This window comes from Pelophylax lessonae (assembly GCF_965119305.1).
Source record: "Pelophylax lessonae genome assembly, chromosome: 4".
NCBI classification, from domain to species: domain Eukaryota; kingdom Metazoa; phylum Chordata; class Amphibia; order Anura; family Ranidae; genus Pelophylax; species Pelophylax lessonae.
The window spans coordinates 20738553-20753468 of record NC_138771.1 but is presented as its reverse complement, the minus strand read 5'-3'; the positions used below and the strand labels follow the sequence as shown (position 1 = coordinate 20753468).

The following is a 14916-nucleotide window of genomic DNA, read 5'->3' as shown; positions in this document are numbered from 1 at the left end:
ATGGGAGAAGATATAAAACTATCTGCTCTACAGCCTGAAAATTCTCTTGCTCCCAGGATCAATCGTGTACACATCAGCCTGCTTAGTGTGTGACTGACAGCAGTCTGCGGCTTAGTGCTCGAGGTCTGGCCCGCTCGCAGAACTCAGCCTCAACGGAGTGGATGCTGGTTACTGTACTGTGGATGCTTCGCATTATTGCTACGGAGAGAGAGAGTGGAGGTCAAACGGACATCTTGAGGTGGCAGAGCGCAGCCTGTCTCCCGACGTCGGAGTGTGGGAGATCGCATCAGCTGTTCCAGCGGGCCCTCATGGATGGACATCCAAGCTGGAGAGAGGGTGCCTATGCTTGGCTCAGACCACAAGTATAACACCTCAACTTTACACTGACTGACTTTACACTAACTCTCTTAGGATTACAATATAACATCTGATCCTTTTGCCATTTTAAACCACAGTGGAAATTATCTATGAGCTCTAACTGCCGGTGAAGAACATAGCAAGGCCTTGCTAAAGGGAGGGACATTGATGCTTAAAGGGGACACATTCTAGTTTATTCCATATTGCTAAAAAGGGGACTTACAGTATAAATTAGCTTAGAGTTCTTTAGTCACTAGAGTATTGCCTCATTATTTTATTGTAGGTGTAGTGAGGCACTGGCACTATGCCATGAGCATAAATAAAAGAAACAAACAAAATATAATACAGCAAAATCAGTATAAAACACAATACAACTGCAAATATTACCAACTGTGACGTGAGACAGTGTGATAATCAAGGTATAATACAAAATATGAAACTGAAATACATAAATAGGATAATACCAGTGTTGATAGCAAAAGAGTGTGGTGACATCAATAAATGCTGATAAATAAGTGCACTACAAAAATATACCCTAGTGTCACGTGTGCAATAATCATCCAATGACAAAAGAATATTAATGGTGCTATAAGTGAAGTGTTTGCACTAAAATATAAGAAAAGGGACTCCGAAGTAAGGTGCTCAGTGCACTGAAAAAATATGAAATATTAAATGAAAAAAAAAATATATATATACACATTTATATAGAATCACCAAAAGGTAGGTGCCAAACAAATAAATATTTAGTTGATAATGGCACAAAAAAAACATATGAGAGTGTCCATAAACTATCAAGTGGGGTGATGTCAAATCTTGTGCTTGTGCTGTGCTTCTTCCGTGGTGGCGTGGAACATCTGATCCGCCACCCAGTAAGTAGTGGCCACTTACCAGAAGCACTCAGGCCTCTGGGGACCTACAGTGCTAGTAGAACTCCTTGGTCTTTGCAGCGACCACCTTCTCCTAGGTGAAGACTCAGGGGTACATCTATCCAATATGTCTCCTATGTGTATGGCTCCAATAGACATCTATCCATAGTATCTCAAAAAATGCAGGGAGAAAAAAACTCATGGTGCAGTATGTTTTATTAAATAGACTAATAAAAGGTAAAAGATGAGAACTCACATTAAAAAGTGCCTCAAATGGCACTTGTAGACAGCAGTAAGAATCGTACAGATAAACAGGAACCGCTATGCTGTGTTCCGCTTTGCGTTCCACACTCCAAACTACCGCAAACCTGAAGTGACGTACTGGACCCTCCATGGACCATCAATAGATGTGGTTGGAATACACGCCTTACTTGTTGCAGTCCACCTTCAACCCAACTCCCGATTACAGGCGGGGAACTGGGGTCTAAATTATCTGTACCTATAAACCAGTTTATAGCCCATGTCTTGGGCAATAAAGCATATACAGAATCACACTATGGGGGGGGGGGGTCTGATCTTTTTTGTCTTTGCACAGTAATTACCCCCCCCCCCCCCCCTTGGATCTATGAGACAAGGAAGGAACAGGATCATTATTCCTTTGGGATTACTCTCGCTCTGGTTAAGGTGACCATACAAGCTATTTTGATCTTATTGCTATATAGCAAGTAAGATCAACTACTACATCCGAGGAGTTGGTAATCCACCTAACTCTATGGCACTTTGGGGTGTTTTTTACTCCTTCACTCCTTTGAACTCCACAGAGCACTTTTATGAAATATATATATATTTATATATCACTAGTGCTTCATAAATTGTTATACTATATTTTTTATATTTGGAATATGGACACTTTCTTTGGACTCACACCTATGCACTATGATTATTGATTTGATATACAGTGCCTTGTGAAAGTATTCGCCCCCCTTGAACTTTGCGACCTTTTGCCACATTTCAGGCTTCAAACATAAAGATATAAAACTGTAATTTTTTGTGAAGAATCAACAACAAGTGGGACACAATCATGAAGTGGAACGAAATTTATTGGATATTTCAAACTTTTTTAACAAATAAAAAACTGAAAAATTGGGCGTGCAAAATTATTCAGCCCCCTTAAGTTAATACTTTGTAGCGCCACCTTTTGCTGCGATTACAGCTGTAAGTCGCTTGGGGTATGTCTCTATCAGTTTTGCACATCGAGAGACTGAAATTTTTGCCCATTCCTATTTGCAAAACAGATCGAGCTCAGTGAGGTTGTATGGAGAGCGTTTGTGAACAGCAGTTTTCAGTTCTTTCCACAGATTATCGATTGGATTCAGGTCTGGACTTTGACTTGGCCATTCTAACACCTGGATATGTTTATTTGTGAACCATTCCATTGTAGATTTTGCTTTATGTTTTGGATCATTGTCTTGTTGGAAGACAAATCTCCGTCCCAGTCTCAGGTCTTTTGCAGACTCCATCAGGTGTTCTTCCAGAATGGTCCTGTATTTGGCTCCATTCATCTTCCCATCAATTTTTACCATCTTCCCTGTCCCTGCTGAAGAAAAGCAGGCCCAAACCATGATGCTGCCACCACCATGTTTGACAGTGGGGATGGTGTGTTCAGGGTGATGAGCTGTGTTGCTTTTACGCCAAACATAACGTTTTGCATTGTTGCCAAAAAGTTCGATTTTGGTTTCATCTGAACTGAACACCTTCTTCCACATGTTTGGTGTCTCCCAGGTGGCTTGTGGCAAACTTTAAACAACAATTTTTATGGATATCTTTAAGAAATGGCTTTCTTCTTGCCACTCTTCCATAAAGGCCAGATTTGTGCAGTATACGACTGATTGTTGTCCTATGGACAGAGTCTCCCACCTCAGCTGTAGATCTCTGCAGTTCATCCAGAGTGATCATCGGCCTCTTGGCTGCATCTCTGATCAGTCTTCTCCTTGTATGAGCTGAAAGTTTAGAGGGACGGCCAGGTCTTCGTAGATTTGCAGTGGTCTGATACTCCTTCCATTTCAATATTATCGCTTGCACAGTGCTCCTTGGGATGTTTAAAGCTTGGGAAATCTTTTTGTATCCAAATCCGGCTTTAAACTTCTCCACAACAGTATCTCAGACCTGCCTGGTGTGTTCCTTGTTCTTCATGATGCTCTCTGCGCTTTAAACGGACCTCTGAGACTATCACAGTGCAGGTGCATTTATACGGAGACTTCATTACACACAGGTGGATTCTATTTATCATCATTAGTCATTTAGGTCAACATTGGATCATTCAGAGATCCTCACTGAACTTCTGGAGAGAGTTTGCTGCACTGAAAGTAAAGGGCTGAATAATTTTGCACGCCCAATTTTTCAGTTTTTTATTTGTTAACAAAGTTTGAAATATCCAATAAATTTCATTCCACTTCATGATTGTGTCTCACTTGTTGTTGATTCTTCACAAAAAATTACAGTTTTATATCTTTATGTTTGAAGCCTGAAATGTGGCAAAAGGTCGCAAAGTTCAAGGGGGCTGAATACTTTCGCAAGGCACTGTATGTACTGTACACAGTTTAATGTTTATCATCAATTAATTTTTATGGCTTTACTGCTATTTATTTATATGTTATAGCAAGCGCTGTTGATAGCGGGTATTAGGCTTGCTATTTTTTTTTTTTCAATCTTTCACCTTGTTCACAGCAGCTGCTTTTTAGTAATTTTTCACATAGAGAACACATTTATTATTAATTTGCTATCACTACCAATATTTATTTTTTTAGTGGGGGTGTTATTTATACGTAATTGATATTAGTTCATTTCTATGGTATAGTAAGCGCTGTAGATAGCGGGCTGTAGGCCTGCTAATTTTTTCAAGAAAGGATTTTGCTTGCTTTAACCACTTTACCGCTGAGTACTTGAATAGTACTGCGGCAAAGTGGCTCGTTCCCGTCTGACGGCGTAGACCTACGTCGCCAGACTTCTCCCCTGTAGGCGGCGCTCGCGCGCCGCCGGAGGCGCGCTCCCGCTGTTTTCATTCACAGCGGGAGTCGGGCCAGGGGAGGAGCAGCGGCGATCGCCGCCGCTCTTCCCCGATCGTCGGGGATCTAGTGTGGAGATCCGCCCGCCTGTGTAAACACAAGCGGGCGGATCTCCTCAGTGACAGGGAGTGACAGATCGGAGTGTTCAGCATAGCTGGACATCCGATCTGTCCATGACTCACTCAGTCACCTCCCCCCCCCCACACGTCAGTAAGCACCAGGCATACATTAACCCCTCCCTCTCCAATAAAATTAACCCCTTCCCTGCCAGTGTAATTTTTACAGTAACAGTGCATATATATAGCACTGATTACTGCAGTAATGTCACTGGTACCCCCAAAAGTGTCAAAAATGTCAGTCAAGGGTCCGATCTGTCCACCGCAATGTCGCAGTCCCGCAAAAAAAATCGCAGATCGCCGACATTACTCGTTAAACAAAAAACACCAAAAATAACAGAAATCTTTCTCTTAGTTAGTAAACGCAATAACTTTTGCGCAAACCAATCAAAATACGCTTATTGCGATTTTTTTTACCAAACATGGGTAGCAGAAAACAAATTGGCCAAAAATTTTTAAAAAAATTGTTTTTTACATCTTTTTTGGGGGGAATTTCATATAAAAAAATGTTAAAAATATTGTTATTTTTTCAAAATAAACGCTATTTTTTTGTTTATAGCGCAAAAAGTAAAAATCGCACAGGTGATCAAATACCACCAAAAGAAAGCTCTGTTTGTGGGAAAAAAAGGACGTCAATTTCGTTTGGGTACGGCATCGCACGACCGCGCAATTGTCAGTTAAAGTCAGACAGCGCCGAATCGCAAAAAGTGGCCCAGACGTAAGACAGCAAAATGCTCTAGTGGTAAAGTGGTTAAAAACCACTGCTTGGCATTGCATGTTATTAAGCTTATGATCTACAAAAACCTGCAGATTCTTCTCCACCGTTGATTCCCCCAGTTCTTCTCCCCCCCCCCCCCCCCCCAGTAGCATGTATGATGCATGCATATTCTTAGCCCCAAAGTGCATAACTTTACATTTATCAACATTAAACCTCATCTGCCACATAGTTGCCCAATAAAACAGTGCATTGAGGTTGGCTTGTAAGTTGGAGACATCCTGCAAGGAAGTTATTCCACTGCAAAGCTTGGTGTCATCTGCAAAGACTGAAAGGGTACTTTTATCCCAGACCCTAAAGCATTTATAAATACATTAAAAAGTAGGGGGCCCAAACTGAACCTTGGGGTACACCACTGATAACTGACCATTCAGAGTAAGAATCATTAACCACTACTCTCTGATAGGGATGGGCCGAACACTCCCGTTTGATTTGCAGCAGAATTCCTGAACAGGGGAAATGTTCTAACCAAAACAGCGAACCCCATTGAAGTCTATGGGAACCGAACAGGGAAAATCAAAAGTGCCCATTTTGAAGGCTTATATGCAGGTAATTGGTCACAGAAGGGGCATGGGGGGGGGGGGGGTCTGTGTACTGCCCTGGGGCACATGTATCAATAAAAAAAAAAATTATAATAATTAAAAACAATCCTTTTTTTAGGCGCAGTGATTTTAATTATGCTTAAAGTGCAACAATAAAAATTCCTTTAAATATAGTGCCTAAGGGATGCCCTTAATGTGCCTGTAAATTGGCGCATCTGTAGCATGCATAAAACATGTTACAGCAAAATGACATTTCTAAAGAAAAAAAAACAGTCAAATCCCATTTAAAATGAATTGCGGTTACAGTTGCCGGCACCCGGCTATAGAAAAATGGAGAATAAAATGGCGTAGCCCCCCCCCCCCCAAAATCCATACCAGATCCTTATCCGGACATGCAGCCTGGAGGGTCAGGAAAGGGGGGGAGAGCGAGCGCCCCCTCATTCTGGACTTTACAAGGCCACATGCCCTCACTATGGGGGAGTGGGTGCTTTGGGGAAGGAGGGCCTCTTCCCGACAACCCTAGGCTGTGGTTGATGGGGGTCTGTGGGTGGGGGGCTTATCAGAATCTGGAAGCCCCCTTTAACAAAGGGGGCCCCCAGATCCTGCCACCTATGTGAATGGGTATTGGGTACATGGTACCCCTGCCCATTCACCAAAAAGGTGTACAAAAATAATAAACACAAGACTGAATCCGTTCTCAATCATGCCGCCCGCTGGACCCGAAAAAATTAAAAAATGCTCTTGCCTCCTGGGAGGCCTTTCCCCGTTTGCCCGCTCTGTGCTTTCACATTACTTATATAGGTAAGGGGCGGGGCCACCTGGCTATGTGACTCGGTGGCACCACCCCCTTCTGACGTCACAGCTCAGGGGTGTCAGGAAGAGGCCCTTGTCCCCATCAACATGGGGACAAGGTGCTTTAGGACGGTAGGGCAGAGCCCCCCACCTCAAAGCACCCACCCTCCATGTTGACGGCATGTAGCCTGGTATGGTTCAGAAGGTGGGGGAGCCCCCATTTCCTGACCTGTCAGGCTGCAGGCCTGGTTAAGGGCCTAGTATAGCCTGGAATGGACCCCATGCCATTTTTTTTTTTACCTGCACTTTATTTTTATTTTATTAAGACGTCAGCGGGGAAACCCGCTGACAGCTGATGACTCAGGAATTGTTAAGGACGCCACGGCCAGGTTTGCAGCCCTCTCCTTAAGGTTTTTGGGGGTTTGTCCTCCTATCTTTTGCAATCTGTGGTTCATTTTGAATTTTTGTGGCCTTGATTTCCTTTTTACATATTCTGTTATATTCTTTGTAACATTTAAAACGATGATAGTGTTCCTTCATTTTTATATTTTTTAAAGGCTCTTTTCTTATTATTTAGAGTTTTATTTTAACTTTGGCCGTGAGCCACATAGGTTTTATTTTTAGCCTTATAAATGTATTGCCCATGGGAATATATTTTGCAGTGTGTTCACATAGTCTTTTTGAAGAATTCCTTGGAAGATTTGCTCTCTTAAAGAGGTAGTAAACCATAACCTTTAAAAAACAAACCCCAAAAAAACCTGCAAGTCAATGGCATAATGTGCTAGTATACATTATGAAATGCTTACCTTTGAACAAAGGCCTCCAGTGGCACGCAGTCACCAATGACAGGGCTTCCATTTTCACCCAGTCTTCTTTCTGGGTTTGCGTACTCTGGTCCTTTGACTGGCCGAGCCGCGGTGATGTCACTCCCACACATTGGAGCGGGAGTCACGGCTGCGGCACACAGTGCTGAAGGGAGGGCACGGGTATGCCGTCCCCTTCAAAGCGCATGCGTCAATGACATCACCGGGTGCATGCTGTGTGAATATCTCCTAAACAATGCAAGTTTAGGAGATATTCACTGTACCTACAGGTAAGCCTTATTACAGGCTTACCTGTAGGTACATGTTAAAAAAAAAAACTTTATTACCACTTTATTTTTCCAGTACGTGTTTTACAGCTAACTATAAATGAAATCATGGTATGGTCACTGCTACCCAGAGGTTCTTTTACATGAACATTTGTAATAAGCTCTGCATGGTTTGAGATTGCCAGGTTCAGCAGAGCATAATTCCTAGTGTAGTATCGACTTTAGCCCTTAGGGGTGTCTCTGCTTTACGGCTAGGACGTTGAGAAACATTTGTATCTATCCAAGCCATTTGGTCCTTGTGGGGTACCCTCTGCTCGGCCTTGTAGGATCGTTGATTAAATTCAGCTTCACCTACTCGCTGCTATTGGGTTAGAGGCTTAGCCCCCACAAGGAACGAGATTGCGATCTTCCCTCCTCCCCCCCCACTCTGCGCTACTACCTTCGGGCAGTAGGCGCACAAGGGCCTTTTTAAAGGCTGCGAAAGAGTGAAGACGCCGAGGAATAAGAAGGAAGCCGCCGAAGTTCTCCTGAAGCGACTACCGACGAACTCCTCCGTCATGGGGAAGAGCACTGGGAAGAAGAAGCATGTCCCCGCCACTTCTGCCAAGACTCCGGGAGAAGTCGCCTCAACCTCCACCCCCACCCCGGCCAACATCACCCAGCCGGGCTCAGAAAGGCCAGCCAGGTCCGCAGACGGGCTTCCTACCCTGGAACCCTGGATGAGGCAGACAGTGGTACTGCAGCTGAAGGAGGTGGATGGAAGAATCCCCGACATGACCCCGGAAATCTTTGGCAAGAAAAGGATCCTCGAGCAGGGGTTCAGCAAGGCGGAGACCCTGTCCGTACAGACCTTCATGAAAGGTATATTTTATATAACTTTTGTGTCCCTACAGGTCTGTAGAAGGTACTGGGAAGCGGTGAAGAATTGTGGCCCGGATTCCCCTTTCCGCAACTTTGTTGCGAATACTCCACTTCAACGGGATGAAAGGCGGGTGACGGTGTCCATGAGGAATCCCCATACCCCAGCAAAAGACATTGCTACCTACCTCCAGAGGTTTTGCATCGTGGCCAAAGACCCAGTCCGAATCCTCGATGTCAACGGCTTCTGGACAGGTAAGTGGGCAGTTTCTTGCAGGTTAAGGAGAGAGCCTTCGGGGGACGCCCTGCTTCTCTCTGGGAGCCTCCGCAGGACTCCTTTACTACGCAGACATGCCCCAGACCTGTCGCAGGTGTGGCATGCAGGGTCACGTAAGTTTTGGTTGTCAGGAACCTTCTTGCAGGTTCTGTCGGGCTACAGGCCATGAGACCAAGGATTGCCCGAGGTCCAAGACCTGTAACCTCTGCGGATTGGCTGAGCACGTCTACAGAGACTGCCCCCAGAGATCCCGGTCCTACGCTGGAGGCCTGATCAAGGGCAAAGCTCCAGACAGCGCTGGGAAAAAGAAGCCAGGGGAAAAGACTGCGAAGGAACCCCGGAAAGCCACGGGTGAGTCCCCCCCTCCCCAGGCCCCTACCACCTCCTCCGACCCATCCCTCCCCACCCCCCCTGAGTCGGAGGTGACCACACCTGCCCCTGCCCCCCCCCCTCCCAGCCCCCCCCGCCCTGTCCTCCATGGAGGACTTCCCCACCCTGACCACCGCCACCCCCACCCCCACCAGCAAAGGCCGAAAACGGAACCTAGATAGTCCGACAACTGATGAACCCACCAAGCGGCCCACCGTGGCCCAGCAACATGACATCGCTGGACTGGACCCAGTGGTGGAGGACCTTGAGGACCTCGAGTCTGCGGGGGAAGACGAAGGAGGAATGCAGGATGGTAAGGATCTGGCTCCCCCAGGGACTGACCTCACCCAGGACCTGATGGACAGCATCCTCGAGGAGAACGGCCTGAACCAGGACACCGGACAGGCACAAGAGGCAGTGGAGGAACCACCCCCTCCCCCCAGGGGAGGTAAGTTCGGCCCACCTGCTAACTAGCCCCTTTATCTCCTTTACATGATGGCAGAGATCTCCATCTTTTCCATTAATGTTAGGAGCATCAAGGATGCGTCTAGAAGACAGGTGGCGCTGACTTTTCTTTCCACTCAGCAGAGTGATGTCTACATGCTCCAGGAGTGTGCCCTACCCTTCTCGAGGAGGTACACTCATCTGTCCTCCCAGTGGACCCATGGTCCCTCCTACTGGTCTGGGGGTGTCGATTGTAAGTCTGCGGGGGTAGCCATTCTTGTCAGGGGTAGTCGTTTCACGCTTGACTCTGTCCAGGAGCTCGTCTGCGGCCGTCTTTTGGTCGTAGACGGCTCGTGGGCGGGAGAGCCAGTTAGGCTCATCAACGTGTACGCCTCCCCAGATAAGAATGAGCGACTGGAGCTTTTCCAGACCCTGCGGACCCAACTCGTCACCACCAGGGCAGTAGTAATCGGCGGTGATTTTAACTGTCCGATTGAGGAGGATGGGCGCAGCTCCAGCATGTATGCAAAGCTCGACACCACGTCTAGGCTGCTCAGGGAGATGATTGCGGAGGCTTCCTTGAAGGACGCCGTGGGATCCATAGGGAAAGGTTCCGTGAACTATTCGTGGTGCCGTCCTGATGGATCTGTGCGTTCTAGGATAGACTTCGTGCTCACCTCCAAGACAGTCAGACATCGCGGGTTCTCCATGGTCCCCTGCTTTTTCTCTGACCACAGGGCCATTCACTTTCGGGGTGACCTGGGCGAGGGCTTTGCCCCCGGTCCGGGCTCCTGGAAGTTGAATGGTACCCTGCTGGAAAATGAGGAACTGCTGGAGGAACTCAGGGAGGCCTACATTACCTGGAAGGAGGACAAGAGGTTCTTCAGAAAGGTAAGCGACTACTGGGAGTTTGTGAAAGTCAAGCTACGCAGCTTCTTTCAGGCAAGGGGACGCCAGCAAGTGTGTGCCAGGAAGAGGGAACTCAGGAGACTGCAACGCCAGATGCAGTCCCTGCAGGACCTTCACCACTGCGGCTGGGACGTTAGGCAGGACCTGGAGGACACCAAGAAGAGCCTGAAAGGACACTTCGAGGAAGAATCCAGGCACCTCGTCTTCCGTTCCAAGGTGGAGAATCTTGAGAAAGGTGAGAAATGTAACTCTTTCTTTTTCAGGAAACTTCACTCAGGACACACTCCCTTGTCTGAGCTGCGGGACGAGACCGGAACACTCCAGAAGGGGAAGGAGGCTGTGATGCAAGTGGTCAGCGACTACTACACCAACCTCTACTCCCCAAAAGAAACAGATACGGCTGAGGCCGACAGGTTCTTGTCAGGTATCACTAACCAAATTGATCCTGCAGGTATGTCGGCAATCAAAGCCCCCTTGGCGCTGGAGGAGCTGCACTCTGCCGTCAGATCCTTTAGGCAAGGCAGGACCCCGGGCTGCGACGGTCTCCCAGCGGAGCTCTATGTAGCGCTGTGGGATCTCGTTGGCCCGGACCTGCTCGAGCTGTACGAGGAGATGGTGGTGGAGGGCACAATGCCTCCGTCGCTGAGGGAGGGGATGATCACGATTTTGTATAAGCGTAAGGGGGAGAGAGGGGATCTGAAAAATTGGCGTCCCATCTCTCTCTTGAACGTGGACTACAAAATCCTTGCCAAGGTTCTGGCCAACAGGCTGAAATCTGTCATCGGACAGATCATCCACCCGGATCAGACTTGCGGCATTCCTGGTCGCAGGATTGCGGACAGCCTTGCGCTTGTCCGGGACACGGTCCAGTACATTCGAGGCCGCCGTGTGCACACGGCCCTGGTCAGTCTTGACCAGGAAAAGGCCTTTGACCGTGTCTCCCATGAGTTTATGTGCAGAGCTCTGCGCAGGTTTGGTCTTGGGGACATGTTTTGTTCGTATGTGAATGTGATGTATAATGACATTTGTAGTACGGTGTTGGTGAATGGCTGGAAAACTGACCCTTTCCCTGTTCTCTCTGGGGTCAGACAAGGCTGCCCTCTCTCACCTCTGCTTTTTGTTTACTGTATAGAGCTCTTTGCCGAATGCATCCGACAGAACCCAGAGATCAGAGGGATCACCGCACCGGGACCGGACAGAAGGGTTGTCAAGTGCTCACTCTACATGGACGACGTAACGGTGTTCTGTGCTGATCAGCGCTCCATCGACTCGCTCGTCCAGACCTGTGAGGACTTCGGCAAAGCTTCAGGGGCAAAAGTCAACTGCGGGAAGTCGGAGATCATGCTCTTCGGAAAGTGGTTTCTTCCTTCTTCTGCATCAATCCCTTTCAGCATCAAGGCGGACTTCATCAAAATTCTTGGAGTTTGGTTTGGAGCTGAGGGCGCAGCCCTGAAGTCTTGGGAGTAGAGACTGTCCAAGATGAGACAAAAGTTTGGACTATGGAGCCTCAGAGAACTCACCATCGAAGGGAAAACACTGGTACTCCGCAGCGAGATCCTCCCTGTGTTGCAGTACCTCGCCCAGGCCTGGCCCCCCCGGGTCAACACCTGCAAGGCCATCACCAGGGCGGTGTTCCACTTCATCTGGGGCTCCAAGATGGACAGAGTGAAGCGAGCAGTCATGTTCAAGGAACCCCTCAAGGGCGGTAAGGGCGTGCCCGACATCGCAACGTTACTGGGGGTGTTCTTTGCCTGCAACTGCATCCGCAGAACTTTGATTGACAAAACTCCGGACTCTGGAGGCAACTCCATGTCCCGTTTTTTCCTCCTGCCTCTCTGGAGGTCCCTTGGATGGGACAAATGGGACAGCTCCATCCCCTACAACTGGGACACTCCTTGGTACTACTTGGACACTTTCAAGTTCATCAAGGAGCTGGGGCTGCATGGAGTTAAGCCCGACTTGTGGAAGCCAAAAACTATCTACAAGTTGATCAGAGCATCGGACATTGCTGAGACGGTTCCAGGCCTCCCTTCAGCCACTTGCAAAGTGGTCTGGAGGAATGTTTCTTCAAAGGGACTCACCAACAGGCATAAAGATCTGGCGTGGATGGCTGTCCAGGGGGGTTTGCCACTCAGGACATTTATGCATGCCAGAAACTTGTGCAGATACAGGCACTGCCCCTTTTGTATCATCCATGAGGAAACGTCTTTTCACGTTTTCTGGGAGTGCTCATTTGCACAGAGCCTGTTGAGGGCCTTGGAACCTGAACTGAGAGACTTTGTTCCACAGACTGCCATCACACATTTTGCTGTGCTGAATGGACTTTTTCATGGAACTTTTTCCCAGGAGGACATTGACAATGCCTGGCGGGTGTTGTGTTGCTTTAAGGACGCTTTATGGTGCGCCAGAAAGCGCCTTATCCACCAGCGGGAGAGGATGTCCATTGAGGACTGTCGCAGACTGGTTCACAGTCTGCTCAGAGACTATAACCTGATGGATCTCATGGAGGAAGAGGAGGTCTGAAGATTTCCCCTTCCCCCACTCTCCCTTGTGTGTCTTTGTCCATTCAATAAAGCTTCGGGCCTGTGATTTCATTCCCCTCCCCTTACCCCTCTCTCCCACCCCCAATCACACCTGTTGCTTTTTTGAAATGTTTATTATTTGATATCGTTTAAGGAATGCAACGTATAGATAACGTATTTTTCAGTTTCATGCTTTAGGGGTATTGCGGCGTCATGCATGATGTGATGGCACGGGGTATCCTTACTCCGCACAACACATCAGGCATCATACCGCAGAATGAATGTATGTGATTGAATGTATTTATTAGTATGACCGGAAATGCATTGTAATGTAGTGTATTTATGCGCTGCGTCGCAGTACAGGGGAGAATGTACCCCGACAAAAGTATTGTTTTTTGTATATCTTTTATGCAAAATAAAGATTACATTTTCAACCAAAAAAAAAGAGCATAATTCCTAGTTGGGGACTCTAGAAACTGGACCATAAAATTGTCTTGTAATAGGTTTGATAATGTTTGCCCTTTACCTATTCTTGCATTGCCATTACTCCAGTCAATTTCTGGGTAGTTCAAATCCCCCATTATGATCACTGCGCCAGCCCTTTCTCTATACAAGGAGTGGTCTTCACCTCCTCATTGACACTGAGTGGCCTGTAACAAACTCCAGTTATAACCTTTGTAGTGTGCACACCCCTCTGCAGTTCCACCCATAATGCTTCAGCCTCATCACACTTACCATCAACTAGGTCCTCTTTCACACTCGCTTCGAGATCACGTCTCACATAGAGAAAAGCACCACCACCTTTCTAATTTACCTGGTCTTTCCGAAAGAGAGCATAGCCATGAATATTTATAGCCCAGTCAAGAAGAATGAAGAACGAAGCTAGGTTTTAGCAATACCAAATAATTTATAGTTCTCTTCATGCAGCAAAGTTTCCAACTCACCTATTTTGCTTGGCAGACTTCTGGCAAAGGTGAACAAACTGAGTCATTGTCGTATTTTGCATTTTTTTAAATTTTAGTACGAATGGTATAATTTCCAATAATTGTTTGTATCATGGGAACCTTCTCATCACCTGCCATAGCCCTTCCCCCACCTTTACCAATTCCACCCACCAGTAGGGACTGGTCCCTGTCTGCCCCATTATAATTGAGTTCCCCCCCCCCCCCCATTCCTAGTTTAAATTCTCCTCCAGCCTTCACATAAACCTCTCCCCCAGCACAGCAGACCCCCTTCTATTTACAGCACTTCACTTTTCACACTTTTTTTATGTTACAGCCTTATTCCACAATGAATTAAATTCATTATTTTCCTCAAAATTCTACATACAATACCCCCTCCTAATGACAACATGAAAAAGTTTGTATGAAATATTTGCAAATTTATTAAAAATAGAAAAGAAAAAAATCCCATGTACATAAGTATTCACGGCCTTTGCCCTAACACACCTGTCTATATAAGGTCCCACAGTTAACAGTGAATGTAAGAGCACAAACCAAGCCATGAAGTCTAAGGAATTGTCTGTAGACCTCAGAGACAGGATTGTATCGAAGCACAGATCTTGGGAAGGGTACAGAAAACAGAAAAATGTCTGCAGCATTGAAGGTTCCAAGGAGCACAGTGGCCTCTGACATGTGTAAATGGAAGAACTTTGGAACCACCAGGACTCTACCTAGAGCAGGCGGCTTGGCTAAACTTAGCTATTGAGGGAGAAGGGCCTTAGTCAGAGAGGTGACCAAGAACCGATGGTCACTCTAACAGAGCTCCAGTATTTCTCAATGGAGAAAGGAGAATCTTCCAGAACAACCATCTCTGCAGCACTCCACCAATCAGGCCAGAAGGAAGCCACTGCTCAGCAAAAGGCATGACAGACCATCTGGAATTTGCCAAAAGGCAACAGGAGGATTCTCAGGCCATGAGAAACCAAATACTCT

At 46.9% G+C, this 14916-nt stretch overlaps 1 pseudogene across 1 annotated transcript; it reads left to right on the top strand.

The window, feature by feature from the left end:
• Positions 1–8812: 8812 nt before the first annotated feature.
• Positions 8813–13868, top strand: LOC309552491 (annotated as a pseudogene). Its single transcript has 4 exons — positions 8813–8851; positions 10377–10884; positions 11593–12923; positions 13728–13868. The product of its transcript is annotated as an uncharacterized misc_RNA (transcript).
• Positions 13869–14916: the final 1048 nt, after the last annotated feature.